The sequence below is a fragment of the Manis javanica genome, chromosome 4 (assembly GCF_040802235.1).
Source record: "Manis javanica isolate MJ-LG chromosome 4, MJ_LKY, whole genome shotgun sequence".
NCBI classification, from domain to species: Eukaryota; Metazoa; Chordata; class Mammalia; order Pholidota; family Manidae; genus Manis; species Manis javanica.
In genome coordinates, this window is record NC_133159.1 from 151,347,640 (window position 1) to 151,372,319 (window position 24,680).

Sequence of the window (24,680 nt, forward strand, 5' to 3'; positions counted from 1 at the left end):
TTAAGACATCATCAATATTCATGAAGATTATTGCATATATATGAGTTATTTATTCAGTTTACAGATAATTGTTGATGTGCACATGGATTACTAGTCCCCTTGCTATGACCTTGTGGTATTCCCCCTCCTCCTCAACCCCAGAAGTAGGGAAATACTTCTAAAGATTTATAATGATATTTTGGAAAAAAAGATTTCTAGTTCTTTTCCCACTCATATCTAAACATCTATTTGTGTTATTACAACTAAAATTCAATTGTTATGAAAACTGTATGGTGTAAAAAAATCTGTTATTTTTATTGATTGCAACATTTTGTCAAATGAGTCTTTCTGTTTGTTTGTTTCTGAAGGAATGCTTCAGATCCCTAATTCTATTGTCAAAGGGGTCCATAACTCAATACCAAAAGATAGACCACCAATTTAGAGACAGATTTGTAACTCAGTTCTAGCATCAGAAAGGACTTTGTGGCATTCATTTTGTAAGATATCTTCACCCCTTGCTTCATTTTTCTATTTTTAATTTCTTAATGTTCATATTCCAGGAATCTTTTGTATGGACCCACAGGTATCTTCCTAGAGAAATTAGGAGTATGGTTACTTTTAATTCTGATAGAGCATGTATTTTCCATGATCTGGGGTGGGAGTTGAAACAAATGAGGTCAAGTGGGTGGTCTTTAGCATCAAAACAGTAAGTGGAAATGAAAAGGGCAGTTCTGAGATGGGTGGCTAATCTGAAAACTTGAATCTCAGAGAGAAAACCTTTTGGGCAGCAAGAGATTTACATTCTAATTGCATAACAAAAGTGTTTGCCGATATAAATGCAACTAAGTCAAATGTTGACTTAACTACAGTAAAAACTGCCTGAGAAACAGAAGCTTCATTTTTTAAAAATTGCCACATACACTTTCATAAGATTTCATTTATTACTTTACTCCCCGAGTCACAGATCATGCTTTTGGGAGCACCTCTTATCAGCTAAAGTTGAAACATTTTATACCATTGCAAAGTCATGCAAAGCTCCCCTATTGAAGGAGACCAATTAAAGAAATAATGAATAACACAATTTGGCTTTCTTTGGAAAAAAAATCTTTTTCTATAGACAAGACTATCTTTTTTTCTTTTTTTAAGATAACCTTTTTTAATAAGTTTGTTTTATGCAGTCTTCAAATTATTTTTGGAAAGAGGTGAAATATAAATGCATTCAATACATAAAATGATGTGTCAGGTTTACCTTGCCCTCCAACTTTCCTGCATGGGAAAAATTGCTCAGATTGTTCAAAAGTAATAGTGTTTCAAGTGATTATCAATGATGGCTATACTATTTTACATACATGATCATGCATAATTGTCAATTGTATTTATAAAGGAAAACTTGCACTGCATATCATATTCCCTGATCAATTATTGGCTTGCTGAAGGCAAATAAATGTAACTCCTGAGAGCACACCTTCGCCTTTCACTTGCAAAGAGCTATATAACATGATTTATAGATCAGGCTTGTGAGGCATATTCCACTGGATGCTTTAAGAAAAAATAGTCAATGGGCAGATTATTATTTATTTGAATAATAATACCAAGCTCCCTAGATCAGAATTTATGTTTATATTTCTGTATAGAAACACAACAAATTAAAGAAAGGTAAACCTTGGCAAGGGTGCCGTCATTCTCCCTGACTGTGCCTGTGTCAGACATCACCTATCAACTCTGCCCTTCCTTTTCATGGATTGGGATTTGGCCTGAAGAGCATTTGATCTGCTGTTTCAATAGACAGTAGTTCATATGTAAAATCAAATTTATTTGCCTTGCATTTTAAAGCAGGCATACATAGCAGAGCATCTATGGAATAATCTATGGAATATAAGTAAGTATATTTTGGCATGGTCTGGATTCTCAATAAAGAGTAAAACTGAGTTTTTTTGGAGATGAAATTTGCAAGGGAAATAGAGAATGGAGGATCCTTGAGTTATGCTGTCTTTTCTGCTCCATTTTTTATGAGAAAATGGACCATTTGTTCCTATGGAGGTGCTAGAGGGAGAGAGTTGTTAAGGGGATGCTGTGCAAGTGGGGCTCCAGTGTCCTAACTCTTGATCAACCCCTGTGTAAATATATAAGGTAAAACTATTGCACAGAAGCTTTACTTTTTTTCCTTATAAAAAATGCTAATGATAGTATAGCAGAAAATGCAGAAGCACCAGAAGCTGCCCCAGGGATTAAATCACAGTAAGTGCTACAGGTCGGTTGACTTCTCTTATTGAATAAAGTAAAATTCCTCTTCTAATTTACCCCCATATGAAAAGCTGAAGACCCGCAGCACTTACTAAACAATCCACTCTTGACCACTGATGTCTCTGACCTCCTCTTTTACTTACCAGGGTCTTCTGGGTCCATTTTGGGGATCTCTGTCCTACTCCAGTCTCTCTTTGTTTAGCCCTGTGACATACTGTCTTACTGACTGCAGCTTTTTATGTCTAGTTTTCTTTTCTTGGTAAGTTTGCCCAAACTTTGTCCCTTTTCAGAATTGTCTTGTCTATTCTGGGGCATTTGTTCTTCAACCGAGTTTAGAATCAGTTTGTTAAGTTCTGGAAATAATTCTATTGGTAGTTTGATTGGATTTTCCTTTGAATTTACAGATTGGGAGATTACATTTTTATAATGTTGAGACTTTTTGTGCCTGAGCATGATGTATTGGCCCATACATCAGACCTTCTCTTTTGTCTTCCAACACCTTTTCTTGTGAAAAATCTCAAAAGTTAGGATGATCTTAGCTACAGGTGAGCTACCTGCTTATTGATACCAGGGGCTGTTCTATAGACTGTATGTGACTTGGGAGTTTCCAGCCCCTTCCATGCTGCTTGTGTACAGAAGTGCCCTCCTCACCACCTCCCTGTCGCCTGTGGTCCTAGTCTCCCCAGGAGGAGAAAGGTCCCATGCCCCCAGTATGATGCTTGATGATGACTCTTGCCCTCACTTCTGTGGCTTCATCACTCATGTTTCCTGTGATTGTCTCCTAACAAGCCATGTGTACTTCCATTGTTGCCTTGGGACCTGTTTCCAGGGAATCCTTGATACATATTAATAGATTTCCATGCCATATTGTAATAAAATCTAATTCTTAGAGCCCCAAAGCAAAATAAATAAATAAAATAAAATTCCTCCAGGTTGGTGGTAGGGGATCATTAAAGGAAAGCACATAGACTTTGGGCCTGAAAGATACTTGAATTCCAGCTCCCTGATTTTTTTCACTGTATGGCCTCAGTAAACTCTGTCTTCCACCTACAGGAAAATAGTAATTGAGGCCTCATCACATTGTTCTGATTATTAAATGGCATGTTAAATCTTGCATTCATTCAACAAATGTTTATTCTCCAGGCATAATTTATGTATGGATCATAGTTGAGTAACTGGTACAGACTGGTATACAATATATGGAAATTGTGGTTACTGTTGTACATGGACAAATGAGCCTCAGAACTAACCTTGGAGAATTTGTGATGAACAGTGATATTTGGTAGCAGGGACATTCATCTGTCGGAGGTGTTGTGCACCAGGGCTCCTTGTGTTCTACATCAGGGGGTGAGCCTTTGAAGGCAGACAGAGCTGGGTTCATATATCCAGTGTGTTCACTGAGGCCCTTGTTAACTTTTCTAGGTCTATCTGTGGAATGGTAATCACGGTGCTCACTAAGGACTGTGGTGAGGAACCAATGGGATGATGGACACAAAAGCCAGGCCCTCAGCAATGCCACTTTTCTTTTTTTTTTCATTAAGGTATCATTGATATACATTCTTATGAAAGTTTCACATGAAAACAATGTGGTTACTACATTAATCCATATTCTCGAGTCCCCCCACCCCATTGCAGTCACTGTCCATCAGCATAGCAAGATGCCACAGAGTCACTACTTGTCTTCTCTGTGCTATACTATCTTCCCCATGACCCCTCACATCATGTGTACTAATCATAATACCCTTCAATCCCCTTCTCCTTCCCCCATCCCTATGCCTTGGTAACCACTAGTCCCTTCTTGGAGTCTGTGAGTCTGCTGCTATTTTGTTCCTTCAGTTTTGCTTTGTTGTTATACTCCCCAAATGAGGGAAATCATTTGGTATTTGTCTTTCTCTGCCTGACTTATTTCACTGAGCATAATACCCTCTAGCTCCATCCATGCTGTTGTAAATGGTAGGATTTGTTTCTTTCTCATGGCTGAATAGTATTCCATTGTGTATATGTACCATTTCTTCTTTATCCATTCATTTACTGATGGATACTTAGGTTCCATTCCATTTCTTAGGTTGCTTTTGTAAATAGTGCTGCAATAAACATAGGGGTGCAGATGTCTTTTTGAATCTGAGAACTTGTTTTCTTTGGGTAAATCCCTAGGAGTGGAATTCCTGGGTCAAATGGTATTTTTATTTTTAGTTTTTTGAGGAACCTCCATATTGCTTTCCACAATGGTTGAGCTAATTTAGAGTCCCACCATCAGATAAATGCTGAATTCAGATATTAGATCTAGTAGTTTTGGGGTTTCTCCACATCCTCACCAGCATGTGTTGTTCCTAGACTTTTCAATGTTGGCCCTCCTAAGTGGTGTGAGGTGATATCTCATTGTAGTATTGATTTGCATTTCCCTGATAATTAACAATGTGTAGCATCTTTCGTGTGCCTGTTGGCCATCTGAATTTCTTCTTTGGAAAATTGTTTGTTCATATCCTCTGCCCATTTTTTTAATAGCGTTATTTGCTTTTTGGGTGTTGAGGCATGTGAGTTCTTTATATATTTTGGATGTTAACCGGTTGTCAGATATGTTGTTTACAAATATATTCTCCCATACTGTAGGATGCCTTTTTATTCTACTGATGGTATCCTTTGCTGTACAGAAACATTTTAGTTTGATGTAGTCCCATTTGTTCATTTTTGCTTTTGTTTCCCTTGCCCTAGGAGATGCGTTCAAAAAAAGTTGCGCATGTTTATATTCAAGAGAGTTTTGCCTATGTTTTCTTCTAAGAGTTTTATGGTTTCATGGCTTACATTCAGGTCTTTTAGCCATTTTGAGTTTACTTTTGTATATTGAGTTAGACAATAATCCAGTTTCATTCTCTTAAATGTAGCTGTCCAGTTGGAGAGGCTCTCATTTCCCCATTGTATATCCATGGCTCCTTTATTGTGTATTAATTGACCATATATGCTTGGATTTCTATCTGGGCTCTCTGTTCTGTTCCATTGATCTATGGGTCTGTTCTTGTGCCAGTACCAAATTGTTTGGATTACTGTGGCTTTGTAGTAGAGCTTGAAGTCAGGGAGTGTAATCCCCCCAGCTTTATTCTTCCTTCTCAGGATTGCTTTGGCTATCTGGGGTCTTTTGTGGTTCCATATGAATTTCAGAACTATTTGTTCTAGTTTGTTGAAGAATGCTGTTGGTATTTTGATAGGGATTGCATTGAATCTGTAGATTGCTTTAGGCAGTATGGCCATTTTGACAATATTAATTCTTCCTATACATGAGCATGGGGTGTATTTCCATTTATTGGTATCTTCATTAATTTCTCTCATGAGTGTCTTGTAGTTTTCAGGGTATAGGTCTTTCACTTCCTTGGTTAGGTTTTTTCCTAGGTATTTTAATCTTTTTGATACAGTTGTGAATGGAATTATTTTCCCGAATTCTCTTTCTGCTAATTCATTGTTAGTGTATGGGTATGCAACAGATTTCTTTATTTTACTTTTGTATCCCACAACTTTGCTGAATTCAGATATTAGATCTAGTAGTTTTGGAGTGGATTTTTTAGCCCTTTTAATGTACAATATCATGTCTTCTGCAAATAGTGATAGTTTAACTTCTTCCTTACCAATCTGGGTGCCTTCTATTTCTTTGTGTTGTCTGATTGCCGTGCCTAGGACCTCCAGTACTATGTTGAATAAAAGTCAGGAGAGTGGGCACCCTTGTCTTGTTCCCAATCTTAAAGGAAAAGCTTTCAGCTTCTCACTGTTAAGTATAATGTTGGCAGTGGGTTTGTCATATATGGCCTTTATTATGTTGAGGTACTTGCCCTCTATACCCATTTTTTTGAGAGTTTTTATCATGAATGGATGTTGAATTTTGTTGAATGCTTTTTCAGCATCTATGGAGATGATCATGTGATTTCTGTCCTTCTTTTTGTTAATGTGGTGGATGATGTTGATGAATTTTCAAATATTGTACCATCCTTGCATTCCTGGAATAAATCCTACTTGATTTTTGATGTATTTTTGAATTTGTTTTGCTAATATTTTGTTGAGTATTTTTGCATCTATGTTCATCAGGGATATAGATGTGTAATTTTCTTTTTTTGTGGTGTCTGCAGGGTTTTGGTATTACGGTGATTCTGGTCTCATAGAATGAGTTTCGAAGTATTCCCTCCTCTTCTACTTTTTGGAAGACTTTAAGGAGAATGGGTATTAGGTCTTCACTAAATGTCTAAAATTCAGTGGTGAAGTCATCTGGTTCATGCATTTTGTTCTTAGGTAGTTTTTTTATTACCAATTCAATTTTGTTGCTAGTAATTGGTCTCTTCAGATTTTGTTTCTTCCTGTGTCAGCCTTGCAAGTTTGTATTTTTCTAGAAAGTTGTCCATTTCTTCTAGGTTATCCAGTTTGGTAGCATATAATTTTTCATAGTATTGTCTAATAATTCTTTGTATTTCTGTGGTATCTGTAGTGATTTTTCCTTTCTCATTTCTGATTCTGTTTATGTGTGTAGACTCTCTTTTTCTCTTGATAAGTCTAGGGGTTTATCTATTTTGTTTATTTTCTCAAAGAACCAGCCTCTGCTTTCACTGATTCTTTCTATTGTTTTATTCTTTTCTATTTTATTTATTTCTGCTCTAATCTTTAGTATGTCCCTGCTTCTACTGACTTTGGGCCTCATCTGTTATTTTCTTCTAGTTTTGTTAATTGTGAGTTTAGACTGTTCATTTTGGATTGTTCTTCTTTCCTGAGGTCAGCCTGTATTGCAATATACTTCCCTCTTAGCATGGCCTTTGGTGAGTCCCACAGATTTTTCAGTGTTGAATTATTATTGTCATTTGTCTTCATATATTGCTTGATCTCTGTTTTTATTTGGTCATTGATCCTTTGATTATTTAGGAGCATATTGTTAAACCTCCATGTGTTTGTGGGCTTTTTCATTTTCTTTGTGTAACTTATTTCTAGTTTCATGCCTTTGTTGTCTGAGAAGCTGTTTGGTACAATTTTAATCTTTTTAAATTTGCTGAGGCTCTTTCTGTGGCCTAGTATATGATCTGTTCTTGAATATGTTCCATGTGCTCTTGAGAAGAATGTGTATCTTGGTGCTTTTGGGTGGAGTGTTCTGTAGATGTCTGCGGGGTCCAACTGCTCTAATGTGTTGTTCAGTGCCTTTGTCTCCTTACTTATTATCTGTCTGGTTGATCTGTCCTTTGTAGTGAGTTGTGTGTTGAAGTCTCCTAAAATGAATGCTTTGCATTTTATTTCCCCCTTTAATTCTGTTAGTATTTGTTTCCCATATGTGGGTGTTCCTGTGTTGTGTGCATATATATTTATAATGGTTATATCCTCTTGTTGGACTGACCCCTTTATTATTATGTAATGTCCTTCTTTGTCTTTTGTTATTTTCTTTGTTTTGAAGTCTATTTTTCTGATACAAGTACTGCAATGCCTGCTTTTTTCTTCCTATTAGTTGCATGAAATATCTTTTTCCATCCCTTCACTTTCAGTCTGTGTATGTCTTTGGGTTTGTAGTGAGTCTCTTGTAAGCAGCATAGGCCGGTCTTGTTCTTTCATCTGTTCAGTGACTCTGTGTCTTTTGATTGGTCAATGTCACTTTCCTATCTCCCTTTCTGCACCTCTTTGCTGCCTGCTGAGCTCATTGCACCACTTTCCCCTCATGTGGTGACATCCCACACCCAAAGGTGTTCAGGTAAATCCAATCAGTGGACACTGTCCTGTCCAATTCTCTGGAATTAACAGCTAAAACTGAATATTGCTCTTTATATATTTAATGTGGGCAATAAAGAAGACCTGCTCTCCACTATCTAAAAGGCTTTCTAGAATGTAGCTTTAGAGAAAACATACCCAGGCCAAGTTCAAAGGCACTGGGGAACAATTTTATTCCATCTCAACAAGTAATCTTAAGAGCAGACAGTTAAGTATGGAAGAAAGAGCATCAGTCTTGGAGTCAGATGGAGTAGTTCTGCTCTTTCCTAGTTACATGTGATCTTGGGCAGAATAGTTCATATCTGACCTTCAGTTTCTTCAGTAAAATGTGGAAACAATCCCTTTTTGTAGTATTAATAAGATTAAATTAGGTAATTAGGAAAAAATATGCATTAAAAAATGCCCAGTTTAGTGCCTGACACATAATAAATACTCAGTAGAAATAAATGGTAATAACTAGTATATAACTCTGAAATACTTACTTTTGCATTTTTTTACCTAAGGTTTCTGGTCTAGGCATGTCTTATTTCCAATGCCTGTGGTAATCAACTTTATAAGTTTAACTTTCAAATGATGTGCATTTTTGTAATTGTATATTAAATATTATCTCTTTTGTATATTATATCCTGTACAAAATTCAGACTTGTAGCTCAGTTTACCCAAGAGCCACACCAGGTTTTCTATATGTGGCGCTGTTCACTAATGAGTTTCAGCAGTAATGCCATGGTTTGCACAGCAGCATCTATTTGTTGGTTATCTGTGTAGTTTATTATATTTTCTCTTATTTTATAAACATGAATGGAAAATGGAAAAATATGATTCTAGTGAGAAGCATAGATTTAAGAAGGAAACCATTCTACATGCTGAAAGTAATGGATCTTTAACTTTGGTTTGATGTTCTGTTGACTTAAGCTGGTTAACTGTGTGTTCTAAGGTAAAGAAGATTAAACAGAAGTCTGGAATGAGTAATCGATGCTTGAAGCTTGTGCCTGAAAGGCTAGATGTAAGTAGGGATTTTATGTTCTTTAAGTTCTCTGATTGGACTCTCCCTTTTAAAATGTATGACTATCCTTTAACATTCATGTATTAGCTTAATTTTTAGTGATGTATTGTATACACCAATAGGAAACTGACTACAGTTCTATAAGTCTAATCGAAAGTGGGGAAGTTTCTTCAGGAGTTATAATAACTCACAGGGTTAACACTGATGGTGTCAGCTAAATCAAAGCTCTGTTTGACAGTTTCCTATTTTGATTCATAAAAATTGCAACATTCATTACTAATTAACTCTTTGTTTGGTGGGCTAAGTTCTTCAAAGCATGAGCACCACCAGGGAAAAAATACAAAAGAGGCTTGTAAAGAAAATAATAAGAACAGGTTGGAAACCAAATGGGTCCAACAAACTTAGCAGCACAGCTTTGTAACTTGAGCTGCAGTCATTAACTTGAGCTACAGAGATGGGCTGGGGCGGACAGATGTTATGTCTCTGTAAGTACTAGATCTCTTTGAGATTGGGTCCCTGGAGACAGAGCAGATAAAAGGTCTCAGTTCAGTCCCCACTGGAGCCTCTGCCTGTGATGCCATGAATGAGGTAGGTTTAGGAAGCTGACACACAGATTAGGAAGCTGACACCTGTCTTGGCAGCCTATATCCCAAGTTAAATTTTCAGTGCAGTCCTGAAACACCTCGCAACTGTGACTGAGCTTTTCCCTCATCTGAGCAGAGGTGATGTGGAATATAGGAAGGTGCAATGTTGATTACACATGTGTCTTTTTGGAGAAATAATATATTCTTCTACAAAGAGATTGTATCTTGACAGGTAGGACCATTTTAACCTAATTCAGTGAAAAAGACCACTGCTTTTTTCTCTCTGACCTTTTAGTAGGTTGATGCTGCCTGTCTTCTCTTTTAATAAATGGCAACACAGCTCTCCTATTGAAAGGATCCAGACAACATGACAGAGTGCTGTACCAAAACTACAAAACTAGTTACTAGCTCAGCTCCTGCAGGTTTGTGTTGAAATTTAGAATACAAGTAGGATTCTGCAGTTTCCTTAGAGAATTGCTTTTCTCCTGAGAGTCTCTTCACCCCCATGTCAATTTAGTCTTCATTTTAATGACATAATTAAAAGAGACTTGAATATGTTCTTTAAAACACTGTAAATAAAATGATCTCTCTTGTAGACAGATAAAATAGTATTACTCTTAAGTGTTTGCTATCAGCTTTGAAATGTTAGTGACAAAATTTAAGAATCACAATGGAGTCACAGTCCATGCAGGGTTTAGGTTTTAAAGCTGACATGTGAAAGTTACCAGTGAAAATTCATTAAGTTGCCCACAAACTACCCCATGGAATTATCTTTCAGAATCTCCAATGTGGCAGGAAGAAGCATCACTGTTGAGCACCAAGTTTAGGTATCATGTTTTAAAAAAAATCTTTAAATAACAGAATCAACCTCTACTTGGCAAGACCTTGACTGTATGAGAGCCGGAAAGTACATGAAACAAATGACCTGAGAAGCCAGTGGCTTCTGGCCTCTCAGTAACTCTTGTGCCTGCCAAAGGATCATTGAGTGGGAAGGTGGGCAACGTTTCTCACATGGTTTAACTGTTATTTTTCTTCTGCTGAACATTATGTAGTTGAATTTTCAGACTGCAAAAAAAAGACCATTGAATATTAGAAGTCCCGCCAGTATTCTTGTTAGAACTACAGATCTAACCATTGTACCAAGGTCCTTGAGATCCAGGGATGTTCAGCCCTCCCCTGCTGGCTGCATCGTCACCCTGCATGCATGGAATAACTTGGCATCTAATTTAAGTTATAAAAACCCCAAAACATAAGGATGAATGATATCATTCACTCATTCAGCTTTCTCATGACCTGGTGTTCAGAAACACTCTCAGAGTTGAGTAATTCCATTTAGCCCTTAGGCTTCTAGGTCCTAAAGGCTGAGGCTTAGGAACTGTCATGATGCGATAACTGAGTCATTGAGAGACTTAATTCTGGGCATGTGACTTTGGGTACCAAACACATAGGAAAGGAGGCCTTGAAATCTTGAAAAACTTGGTCACCCAGGGAGAATGATTAAAGGTGGTCTCTCCTCCACTTGGGGCAAACGTTGCAGCAGAAAGTACTCCCTTAGAGTTATTCTGTCCTATCTTCACCTTGATACCTGCACTGGAATATGAGCTTGAAGACACAGGTATTATCTGTCTTTATTCACATAGCGATCTTCACCTGGCATACCTACCACAGTGTCTGATGAACAGTACATGCTTGATAAATGGTTTTACAATTAATGTGTTGAAGTTTATAGGCTATGCGTAGAAAAGCAAAGTCAATCATGGATACAATATTTTGTCACCACTCCCTTCTGGTCACACTGCCACATTCTATGTGCTGCGCAGACTTCCCTTTAAATAGCATTTCATCCCCATTTCCTGCTTCCTTCCCTCCCAACCCCTCTCCACCCCTGATATTTCATAATAGTCTATGGCTAAATGCTGGGGCCAACTGGCTTCACCACAGTACAGTGATGTTTAATTTAACTGAAAATGTATTCAAAGAATACAAATCCAGAATTACAGAACATGATAATTAAATAAGCTTTAAATTTTAATATAAAGCATAATATTCTTCAGCTACCCCTTAATGTAACTGGAGATGAAAACTATAATTCCAGATTTAAGCTGTATATATGTAGTATAATTTTAATAAATGCAGCCTTTTACACGTTTTTCCTGAGTCAGTTCTCATGGTGAGAAGGGGACTCACAACATCCTAATTCCTTAACTACAATCAGTCAGTCTATCTACCTGAAAGCTTTTCGAGGTAGCTGTTGAGTGTTGGGTAGGCCGGTCCTATTTCTGGCTTCCATATCACACCATACCGTCTAGTGATGAGGACGTGCTCCTGTTTTGCCACTGCTGTGGTTCTTCTCACAAGTATGAGACCCTGTTTCTTTCCTGTCTGCCAAAGGGTGGCATTAACTCCCTGTGTGATTTCCTCCAATGAATTTGGAGTTTCTAATTGGTCCTCAGCCTCCTTGTTAAGCTTGCTTCCTTTTGGCCTCATTCCCATTGCCACAAAGTGTATGGCTAAGAACTTGGCCTCATTCACTGGGTATCTGGCATTCATGTCCTGTCCTAGCTTACTGACCTCTTAGCTTTGAGTCTCTGCTCTCTTATGGTCTTTCCAATCACTTAGATTCTGCAAGAAGGTCATTTTAATCTGATCCATTTGATGCCAACATGACAGCATTTGGGGGAAAAGAGATAAAATGGAAAAGTTTCAGTCGATTACTATCCACCAAGTTTGGAATAGGTCTGGTTGCAAAACCCCAAATGGATTCATAATGATTATCAATTACATCAGCACTTTCCATTGTCTGGCTTCTTTCATTTAACATTGTTTGCAAGATTTATTCATGTGGTTGCATGTAGTTGTCAATTGCATATTCTCATTGCTGTATAGTATTTCACCATGTGGATATAATGTACTTCTGCTGGGTATATACATTAGAATGGAACTGCTAAATTATAGGATATGCATTATATTCATCTTTATGAGATAAAGCCAGTTTTTCAAAGTGTTTGTGCCAAATGTCTCATCTGCTAGCAGTGTATGAGAATGCCAGTCAATCTACATCCTCTCCAGCAGTTGGTATTTTCAGTAGATATATTCTATTTTGTGTTATAGCTATTTGGTGGATGTCATTTTATTATCTTTTATATTGATCCGGATATCTGGATTATATGCCAAAAGTTCCTTGGAGATACTTTACACTGGTATCTATTCATGATCTGGATAGTTTGTTTTTACTATGTCTTAAAATGTAGTTCTGGAGCTCTCTTGGTCTATCACTTTCCTTTTAAAAGACAAGATGCTTCACAGATTGAATAAAGTTACTTTAGCTATTAAAATTTTTAAATTAAAATAAGGTGATTCTTTTTTAAATTAATTCTAATGCACAGTCTTATTCTAAACCAGGTTCTAACTCTGAGACTTTAAAGATCACATTGTACCAACAAATTTTCTGTAATTTCTATAATGACCATTGACAAAAGCAATGATAGCAGGCCTAGAAACAACTTTTTTTGTGCTTTGGTGCCTTGAAACCCACTTTGGTCCCACGGAGGGATAGAGGATACTCAATCCTCTATGTATAATGATCCCTGGGTCCATGTGTCAAATCATGGACTAAATAAGAGAAATAGATAATATATATTCACTATCTTCATGGTTCTTTCAGACCTGAGAAAGCATAATTCATATGTAAAAGAGAATAATAAAAATGTGTATTCAACCAATTGTTAAATAGGGTGCTCTAATTATAAATGCCAGAGCATTAATCTTATTAATATTACGTGTTGTAAATTTTTGTTTCCCACACTAGCTATAAGTTCTATGAAGACAGGGACCACATCCATCTCCTTTATTACTGCATTCTCAATGCTAGTGTAATGACTGAAATATTATAGCACTCAATAAATATTTATGAGGTTAAGTTGGAGGAATATAACACATGAGTTAGAATAAGCAATTTATGGGAAAAATGACTGTGGTTTAGGTGGGCAGAAAGGAAAAGGAACGCTTTCCAGGTAGAAAGCATATACCACCTTTACACTAGTGTTTCCTTTTATTGCTATTATCCTTTGTATTTAAAATTCTTTTTCATAATTATCTCATGTCATTCCCCCAGGTAACAATATAGGCTTATGCGACTCAACTTAATGAAGTAAATCAAGTATTAAGAAGATACAGCCTTGTGCACAAACAAAATAAACAGCTCTGTAGAAATAAAACAGAAAAACAAAGAGATAAGTAGAGGGATTGAAGCCCTCCACCTGGGCTTCAGCCTGGAATCAGGACAAGGAAGGACACTAGAATCAGGAGGATGAGGAGTTCCCCTGTGGTTTTACAAATTGACTGGGGCTTACAAATGCTGATATCAAGTGGGAATCAGAAGCTGAGCTCAGGCTCAAAACCAACCAGGAGGTCATGCGGGTTGTCTCCACTTGTCAAAGGAGGAAGAAAAGACTGTTGTCAACTGTTGCTTGGGACTGCAGTTGTATCCTAGGTAGGCTGGAGAACACAGACTCAGCTTTATGTAAGCAGTGACTGAGCCAAATGTCACTAGCTTGAGGACTTGGATCTTGGAGCGTCCCAGTGTCACCATGGAGAAGGAGCAGAAGTTCCTATGAAAGACGTGTCTGGACAGGGAGCCCTGGGTGGGGGCTGAGTAGAGGGAACAGCAAAACCTTTAATAAGGAGGGCGAGGAATGTGGGGTGGAGGGAGGGAGGGAAAGGAAAGTCAGCCAAAGAAACTCAGTGCCAGGTAAATGTAAAGATTATAATGACAAAAAAAAAAAGAAGAAGAAAAACAGCTACAGGATATTCTCATGGGTAAATATAAATGAAAATATTTGAATAGAATATTTACAAATTGTATGTCAATGTATTTTTAAAGACCACTGCTTATGCCAGGAATGCTGGAATGATGGTTGAGCCTCAGAAAACCTATGACTATAATCTACCACTTGAATCCATTAAAGGAACAAAAAAATATTATTATTATTATCTCAATAGATGTAGAAAAATACTTGATAAATTTCAACACACAGCCCTGATTAACAAAAGAAAAATCTTTATAAACCAGAATGGGGAAGATCTTTCTTAACCTAATAGAAGTCATTTAACCAAAACATGCAGCAAACATTATTGTTAATAGTGTCATTTTAAATGAATTCTTGTTAGAGTCAGAGACAAGTCAAGGATGGTAGCCATCACCCTTGTATTCGACATGAATTGAAGGCCCAAGACAATAATATAAATTAAACAAACAAAATCAAAGACATAAAAATTAGAACGGATGATACCAAATTGTTCCTGTTTGCAGAGTAAATGACTGTCTTTGTAGAAAATTCTTGGATAATCTATAGAGATAACATTAAAACCTTTGGGGAGATTAGTAGGGGTGCTGGATTAAAAATCAAACATGAAAATAAATTTAGTTGTAGACAGTACCAACAACCATTTAGAAAATGTAACAACAAAAGAGATCAATCATACAGCCACAAACTCTAATAAGTAATAAATGTACCAAAAGATATATAAGCATTTTATAGAAAAAATATTTTTGAGATTCATAAAAACATTGAACATACAGCACATTATATCATGCTCAAGGATGGGAAAACACAGTATAAAAGAGATGTCAACTCTCCTGATTAATTTATTAATTCAATGCAATTGTAATAAAAATTCCAATAGAGATTTTTGTGGAAACTGACAAACTGGTCTCAAAATTCACCTGAAAAAATAAAGGCAAAGAGCAGCCACAACAATTTTAAGAAAAATATCAAGGTATAGAAACTTGCTTTTCAGATACTAAGAATTAACAGAAAGCTACAGTACTTAAGATGAAGTGTCTTAGGTGCAGGGATAGACAAGAGACCATGGAACAGACCTGGATTCCTCAGAAACATATAGATTCAGACACATATAGAAGCCATGTTCACAACAGAGATGGCATAATAATTCAATGGGGATGGGGGTTAAATTGTGGCCCATTTATTGATAAGTTATAAGGGTGCAATTAATTTTCCATAAAGAAAATATACATTTAGATCCCTAGATTAAAAACACAAATTGGAAATCAAATCAAAACTTTAAAACTTTTAAAGGCAAAATTCAAAAGAATAAGCTTACATTAGAATAGGAAACAAATAAAACAAACCCCAAGTGAAATGCTCAGTAATTTAGATTGTATTAAAATGTAAATGTTTTCATATTGCATATTTCAAATTACAACCCATAAAGTAAAAAGACAGACCAGTGCTTGAGAAGAGACATTTGCACATAACATGCAAAAATTTACTATCTAGAATAAATATGTTCTACACAGATAGCAACTTATTCTAAAATAGTAAAGGATGTGCACAGGCAATTCACAAAAGAGGAAAACTGCATGGTCAATAAACACATGAAAAGATGTTTAACTTCACTAGAAATTAGGGAATTAAAATAAAAAAAATTAGACATCCTTTTGCACCTGTCAAATTTGAAAAGTTTGAAGTCAGAAAAAACATATTGGCAAAGATCTGGGAAGCAGGAGCTCCCATGCCCTGCTCATGGGAATGGAAACTAGTCAAACATTAGGAGAGCAATTTGACAATATCTAGTAATGTTTAATGAGCTACATATATTAAACTGAACAGTTTCACATCTAGCTACCCTGGAGACAAATCTGCCTAGGTGCATAAGGCTTCAAGTATACCACTGAGGCATCCTTTTTTTATAGCAAAAATTGGCAACAATCTAACTATTCATCGATAGCAGAAGGAATAAATAAATAGTATTATATTCATACAATAGAATATAATCTAGAGTTAAAGCCACCAATCAGAACCGTGTGTCCAGCTGCGTAAACCTCAAAAACAATGTTAACTGAAAAAAAATTGCAAAATGGCACACCACTTATGAAATCTTAAAAGATTGTACACATTGTTTATCAATAGACAAAAACATGGATAAACATCCAGAATTGTAATTTTCTTTGTGGAGAATGATAGAGCAGAATAGGATCAGGAAAGGGAGCATATAAAGATTTAATTCTATTTATCACTTTTTTTTCCCCCAATACATAAAAAACCTGAACCAACAAACTAGAAAATGTCAGAACTAGTTAAATGTATGTGATAAGTACATGTATTCCTTATATTTTTTCCTGTGTATTTGAAATACTTCGTAACACTTTATTTAATGACGGAGTTTGTGGATATTGCACTAAAATTGCCAATCATTGCATCTGTCTGTTTATAGCCCTCTAATGTGGATGCTAGCCTTGCCTCCTCCTTGATGTTGATCTTACCCTGCACCTTTTCGCAACCCTGCATAGCTAATGGAACCAGAGATGTTTCCAATCGACACATTTCATTCACTTGCTGGCCAGGCGGCTACTGACAAATGAATCATGTGGATTGCTTTCCTTAGTGTTTGGAACTGATGTGCATTCCCCAAGTGGGAAGCAGAGCTGAAATGTCCTCTTTCTGATGTCTGTGCTTGCTGTTGTGGACCACATTGCAATCTGAAGAGTAAGTGGACCTGGTCTCTAGAAGTAGGAAACATCATGAAGCTCCAGAAAGAAGACAGCAACCCTGGTTCTCGAAAATTCTGCGTTTCTTACGGAACTCTCCAATTCAGCATAACCTAAAGTCCAGCTAAACTTTGGTTCCTTTTGTGGATCTCATTAAATATCTATATCCTTAACAATTATCTCCTCCCAACCCTTTTAACTTAAGTTTCTAACTTTGTAGTCTAAAAAGTTTAGAAAAGATACAATTATTGAGTCTCTAAGTCAATATCAGTGTTAAAGGTGAAAACATGTATGAATGGCAAGGGAGGTAGAAAGTGGCTTCTGAAGGCTTAGGAAATTGTTTCTGGTCTTTGGTAAAACTCTAGATTTAAAAAATAAAATTTGTAACTTGGGAAAAACTAACTTGTAAATATTCACAACTATACCCCACTGCTATATCCTACACCTACTTCCTATTTTCTCATTTCTTCTGATTTCCTACTCCCACTGCTACCTAAAGAGGAAGGGCCAGTGTGGTAATAGAAATGGCTTGGGCCAGTTTGCAAGTGGCAATTGTGCGACTCTCAGGAATTTGTGAGCTGTTTATTAAGCACAACCATTCTTAAAAATTAAATTATATAAACTTACAATGAAATAACTTGTATTAAAAACAGGAAATACTACATCAAACTAAAAAGCTTTTTGTACAGCAAAGGAAACTCAAGAAAATGAAAAGGCAACCTACTGAGTGGGAGAAAATAGTTGCAGATCATGTATCTGATAAGGGGTTAAAATCCAAAAATATATAAAGAACTCATACAACTCAATAGCAAAAATAAAAAAACAAAAAAACCAACCTAATTAAAAAATGGGCAGGTGGTCTGAATAGACATTTTTCCAAAGAAGATATGCAGATGACCAACAGATACATAAAAAGATGTTCAACATTACTAACCATCAGAGAAATGTAGGTCAAAACCGTGATGGGTATTACCTCACACCTGTCAGAATGGCTATTATAAAGGCAGGAAGTAACAAGTGTTGGCAAGGATGTGGAGAAATGAGAACCCTCCTACGCTGTTGGTGGGGATGGAAACCAGGGCAGCCGCCATGGAAAACAGTAGGGAGGTTCTTCAAAAAAATAAAAATAGAACTACCACATGATCCAGCAACTCCACTTCTGGATACTTAATCCAAAGGAAATGAGAACACTATCTCAAAAAGATATCTGCATGGCAATTCATTGCTGCATTCTCTGTAATAGTCAAGATATGGAAGCAACCTAAATGTCCACTGATAGATGAATGATGACAATGTGAAAGACATGTACACACACAGAGACACACAGACACAATAGAATTGTTATTCAGCCATAAACAAAAATGAAATTATGCTATTTGCAGCAACATAAATGGACCTTGAAGGCATTATACTAAGTGAAATAAATCAGACGCAGAATGACAAATACTATGCCATCTCACTTGTATGTGGAATCTAACCCCAAAACCAAAGAACCGGGAAACAGAGCTCAGAGATAGAGAATAGATTGGTGGCTGCCTGAGTCAGGGACTGGGTGGTGGGTGAAAGGAGAGAAGGGAGTCAAATGTACAAACTTCCAGTTATAAAATAAACAAGTCACGGGGATGTAATGTACAGCATGGTGACTACAGTTAATAATACTGTATTAAAGTATAGAAGTTGTTAAGAGAGTAGATCTTTAAGTTTCATCACAAGGAGAAAAACAACTATTACTATTATTAATTATTGTTTATTATTGATAGTATTTATATATAGAATATAGTTCTATATTCTTTGCGTGGATTAGTTCACTTAATCATAACAACAATCATAGGAGGCTGATACAAATAACTTAATATCATCATTTTACATATCAGTAAACAGGCCCAGACAGGTAGAATAACTTGCTACAAAGCATGTAACTAGCAAAGTCTAGGTTAGATTAGAATCCAGGCAATCTAGCTCTGAAGCTTACACTGTTAGTGAACTATATAATACTACAAAATCTTCAAGCATTAGCAATGTAGTGTAGAATTCATCTTGTTCTTAGTTTTTAAAGGGCACTGATATCAGTCTAAAGATAGTTCTCTGTCAGGGAGCTGGAAAGCTGCCTATATCTGATTTTGCTGACTGATTCCATAAAAGCATTTATAGAGCATCTGGCTGTTTAACAGAATGTCACAGACGTTTTAGGAGAGACAAAGATGAATAAAACATGATTCTGCCTCTGGGGAGCTTAGAAGCCAGATATTCATAGTTTTTGTCAATCTCTTGAATGAAGTCAGGAGGCAAATCAAGCATGTCCCAAAACTGGGACAGGATTTAAAATACTTCAAATTCAAAAATCTAAGTTTCTGCTAATATTCTGAAACTAATAAGTGTCACAGGCATAAATGTGAAATTCTGCCTAGTATTCAAAACCAAGTGCCTACATATGGAACTGGAAAAAATACCTGTTTTTGTAGTAACTTTTATGTAACATGTCTAGAGATTTTAGGATAACCTCAGGACTAAAGTGCTATTAAAATCTGCAGTGTCCTCTAGGTTATTGTATAGAAATAACAGGTCCAGAAGGTGAGCTTTTTTGGGGGCGGGGGAGCCCTGCAATGGTCAGCCGTGTTGGCAGTGTTCTTTCTGGTTCAGGCGGCAACATTTGAACAGGGGCATTGAAAATGTGTTAACTGGGGCAAGTGGAAAAAGATAACTAAACCAAGTCATATGAAAGAGCTGGAGGAATTGGGGATGTTTAGCTTGGACAGGGAGGCTCAGTGAGGATATGGGATCCGGTTCCAAGGTATTAGGAGAGTTGTCACTTGGAAGGAGTCAACTGCTGAGCTGCTCCAGAAGGTGAAACTAGTACAAATCACCTGAGGATTATCTCAAGTTAGCAGAAGAAAGGCGGAAGTGTTGAGCTATTAAAAAGTGGATGGGGCTTCCATGGGCTAGAGAAAGGGGTCCTTAGAGAAAGGGTGTTGTGAGGAGGGAGGCTTGGGGTGGGCTGTTGGACTGCATTGCGTTGAAAGCATCTTCCAGCATTAAAACCCCATAATTTGTAATGTCATAACGCAAACAACTCCCTAAACCTTTAGAACATGCATACAAGACGATTGTACTTTCCCCAAATTTGTGAAAACTATACAATTAGCATTTAAGTAACAATTATCTTTATATTTCCCCCAGAAGCAAAAGAGGCAATGATATTTAAGTCATGAAAAGAGAAGAAATAAATGGCCTGTGTGGTGTTGCCTTTGTGCAAAGAAAGCCTGGGAACTATGGGCAAAACCCTTGGGAATCTACTCCGTGGAGAACGGGTCTGTTTTGATATAAAGAAGTGAGCAGAGAAAGAATACAGGCTTTACGCTGGATGCAACTCTAAATCCTTCAGCACAGTGCTGAGCAGTCATAAAAAAGCAAATACAAGTCAGCAAAGCCTTTGCAGAGGTGATGAATAAAAACAGAACAAGTAACTCTCGCCTAGATAAACCTACATGCTTGCACTGCCTCTGCAATGCGGGCCACAGACCTCCCTCTGCAAAGAGCATTTTAGCCTTTGGGGAAGAAGAAGAAAATGCAACCAGGAGGAGGGCAAAAATTCTGGCACATGGATCTTCAGGTAATTTACACAAACGAAGGTAATGCAATTGGCCAGAGGACACCTTGAGATGGAGCACTTACTGATAATCCGACTAAGGTCAGAAGGGGCCAGAGGGAGCCAGCAGAAGGGACGCTGCTCTAGGCGTGTTGAACACAGAAGAAGAGAAGAAAAGAGACTGAGATGACAACCCAGACAAAGCTCACTCAACCTTTGCCTAGCTGACAATAGCCCCAGATAAAAATCCCAACCACACCATCACACCATGCAGTTTACTATAAGTTGTTTCTTCCCTGCTACCCAGCCAGCTTCCACTACTCTCAAGCATTCTGACTTAATTTTATTAACATTTCTTATTTTTCTGGAGTGGTGAGAGCCCCAGGGAATCTCTCTCTCTCTCCCCCTCCCCCCAGCCAGTGGGGCATTGAATGAGAGCCAGAGTGTTGTCTGTGTAAAGAGGAATTGCAAAACCACAAATTGCAGAAAATCGTTACTGCCAAAAATCCAAAGGAACACACAGTATCACCATGCCTCCTAAAAAGCAATTGTGCATTTTACAGGCCTCTGGATAATTCAGGTTTGTTTGGCAACTTTCTTGCCCACACCACCCAGAAGACAATTCTCTTCCATCAGAGGCAGGGTCCCAAAGAATATGGGTAGTTAAAAAGAAACAGAAAATGTGGATTCAAGTCTTTCCAGGGACTTGATTTGACCCAGGACAGATATATTTTCTTCTACTGTGTGGTACTGACTTTAAGGCCCCAAGTTTGCCTGAGTCCCAGGGACTTCCAATAAAACAAAGAGAGCTCCCAATAAGCTAATGAGAATCCCTTTAAGACACAAAGCATTTTTAGATAGTAAATCTTTCTGAAACATTATCTTGTGCGCTTATTATAACCCATTGACAAAGTCAGGGCAAACGCTTTCCTTTCTCCTTCTCCCACCCATAATAAGGATACTTAGAAACTTAGGGGTTAACGAACATCCTCAAACTTCTGCCACTTCTGGGGGACTGATCTGGGACTCAGACATGAACCTCCTGATTGTTAATCCCGAGTTCCCTGCATTGCCCACCCTCTTTCTCCATGCCAGAGTCTCTCCCTGACTTGGCTAAGGCTGTCCTCCATCAGTGGAGCTGGGATTTTACACAGCACATACACATTTTCAGGCCCTTTACTTGGAAAGCCCCCTGCCATTCACTACAGGTGAAGCCTTGCCTGAAAGGAGCGCTGAGTAGGTCGCTTTCCGTGTGCATCGGCTGTATAGTCCAGTCGTCGTTAGGGCCTAATGCCAAGTCGGGAGGAGCGGATCAAGTCGGACTGCCAAAATGAACCCAAGTCACAATTCCTGATGATTTTAAATAGTTCCTTGACTCCATGGATCACACCACATTTCCATGAGTTCCTCAGAGACGACATGAAGTGTGTAGACCCATTTTGTCTGGACTGTGTACAATCCTAGTGCAATTCTACTTCTCAGAATATTTACTAATCAAATAAGTCACCAAGCACTTTGTTCCTGAGGAAAAATGTGAAACTAAAGGATCACAGATTGACCTCTGTAAGATGAAAAAGATGATCTTCCATCTTCCCCCTTCACCTGGGACACAAAGGTCTTTTGACTGAAATTTTGATAAAGAGATCTTGAGGTAATAGCCATATGTGTTTATAGTTGCATATTTTGTATATAATGACTCAAAATGCTATCTTAAATTGTCCTTCATCTAATATTCACATAACCACATTCCAACTACCTTTTAGGATTTAGCATTAAATCATTTAAATCAGTGGTAAGCCTAAATAGGCAGAAACAGTGTGACAAAGAACTACCAAATATGGATATGCAGAAAAGTAAACACAGGCAGTTTCTCCTGAACAGTTTCCATGTTCAAAAGAAAGAATATAGCCAGAAGTTAACATTTGTACAAATAAAATACTTAGTACATGAAAAGGGAGACTGCTCATAAAATCTAACATGACTTTAGTGGTAAAAGTTGCTTAAAACATTCATAATGTGCAGGTGTCTTGATAGTGCAATGAAGACCAAAGTGATATAATACAGAAATTGACATTTAAAAAGAGATTTCAGTGCATGCATAATACATTGACATAAAACTTTGATCATTTTAAGGGTGAGTGTTTCTCTTGCTGAAAGTTGGGTGTATAGCAGAGGGGTCAATTTATTCTAGAGAGCAAACAAGAAAAACATCATCTAGGGAAATCAGCAAAAGCTAAGTTTTTCTTGCTGTTCAGCTGAATACAGAGTTTTCTCAGGGACTGGGTGATTCAAAAGAGAATTTATTAGAACACATACACTGTGTATAATTCAAGTGAGACCTCTGAATTCTCATGGATCCACAGATAGCAAATTAAGTGCTCCAGTGACCTGTGGGACGTGTCCTCTACTAGAAATTCTGTGCTCATCGGAGGCTGAGAGTTGATGTGCAACCCTGGCTTATCTGCTTAACTTTCTTCCTGGTGGTTGTTGATCTGCTTGCCAGACAAGCAACTGAATACCATCTGAGCTATGTTGAATAGGTAGAGTCTTTACAGTGAATCCACACCTATCCCCTGCTTTTTGAACCCAGGTATTATCAAGTTATTCCAGAGACAGACAGAGCGTTCATTTTTTAAATGTTTAAATTTTTACACATATTTTACTAAGACAGAAAAGAAAGTATTCATATCCTAATTCTCAAAGGCAAAAGTCTAAAATATTCAGAACTCCCAGTTTGGGCCTGGCATAATTTTATTTGGTCTTTTAGAATAGAGGGGGTTTGTAATTTGGATATGGACGCTGGGAGTACCAAGAGTAAAGCAATGTACATGGGAAATTCATTCTAGAGAGAAGAGTGGCTGACAGAGTGACAGGAATGCAGTACACGCAGGAGGGGCTTACTAAGATAGCTGTCAAACGTTAAACTGTGACTGGGAGGAGTAACCAGGCAAAGAGTGGGAGGTCATCCCTTTGAGAGAACCCAAATATGCAAATGTCTGGTGCCACCCGGTCTTCCTGTCCAAGAGAATATTGCCTGACTTATTCCTCCCCACTTTTTCTAGCTTTTAGATCCAGTATAGTCACGGCCACAGTCAGGTCCAATCTGCTTGCCAAATGGTTTATAAAATGTTCCATGATGTTACACACATCCACAGTGAGAAATGTTAGATTCAAACTGTGGCTGCATTTGTTGAGCTAGGCTTTAAAAATGCAGCCATGTGAGATGGGAGACATAAAGATTAGGAAGAACAGCTGAGAAGTAGATACCATTTCTAGGAGGAAATGTACTTACATTTTGCTGCAAGTGAAATGCCTGTCTTTCAAGGGTAGCCTCTGAAACAAAGAGAGAAAAAAGTGTGTTAAAAAAATTTGTACAGTAACTGATGCAAAATGCATTGCCTTTCAAGGTGCAGCCACTGACAAAAAAAATGAAAAGCCTAGAGATGAAAAAAAAATTAGTGGGAAACTCTTCTTGGAGGTACAGGGAGCTGTAGCCCACAAAGAAAACATGGAAGTCGACAGCGGTACCTCACTGCATGCTGAACATGCTAAATTTTGAGATCACTTGGTGCTCACCTTGTCTCCTAGGTCTGATCCTGGTGAGAGGAAATATGACTCTAGTTGCCTAGTTTAATGGCTTAGGCTCATTATTCTCTTGCTTCCGGTTCATACTGACATTGTACCTTGTTCTCATAGTCCAGTTCTCACACATTGTTCCCTTAAATAAAAATTTCTTCTAAAAATTATCATTTTCTCAATTCATGCTTATGGGCATCAGTGGACAAATCTTCTTTTCCAAGAAATAAAAAGCTTTTCTGGGGAGTTTTGGTGGGGAGGGGAGTTGAGTCAATGCTAGATTTCTCTTTATTCAAGATGGCAGTGAATGGAGAGAAACAGTTAGAGTGTGCCTGTGCTTGGAAGGCATTTGCCAATTGTGCAGGCAATTTGTTCAGTGTGGCAGCCCGACAGACAATTCAGCTTGCTTCCAAATCCGTTTAAAAAAAGAAATCTATTGTGGTTACATCTAAAGGGATACTTCAGGGTAGTGTATTT

The 24,680-nt window shown here is 37.5% G+C and overlaps 1 protein-coding gene across 1 annotated transcript in view; it reads right to left on the reverse strand.

Annotated features, from left to right (window-relative positions):
• ANKFN1 (ankyrin repeat and fibronectin type III domain containing 1) overlaps positions 1-24,680 on the reverse strand; it is a 376,020-nt gene that overhangs the window by 225,958 nt on the left and 125,382 nt on the right. Inside the window, exon 2 of the mRNA XM_036999166.2 lies at positions 23,920-23,960. The gene's annotated coding sequence lies outside the window, so the exon portion shown is untranslated. The remainder of the gene's footprint in view (positions 1-23,919; positions 23,961-24,680) is intronic.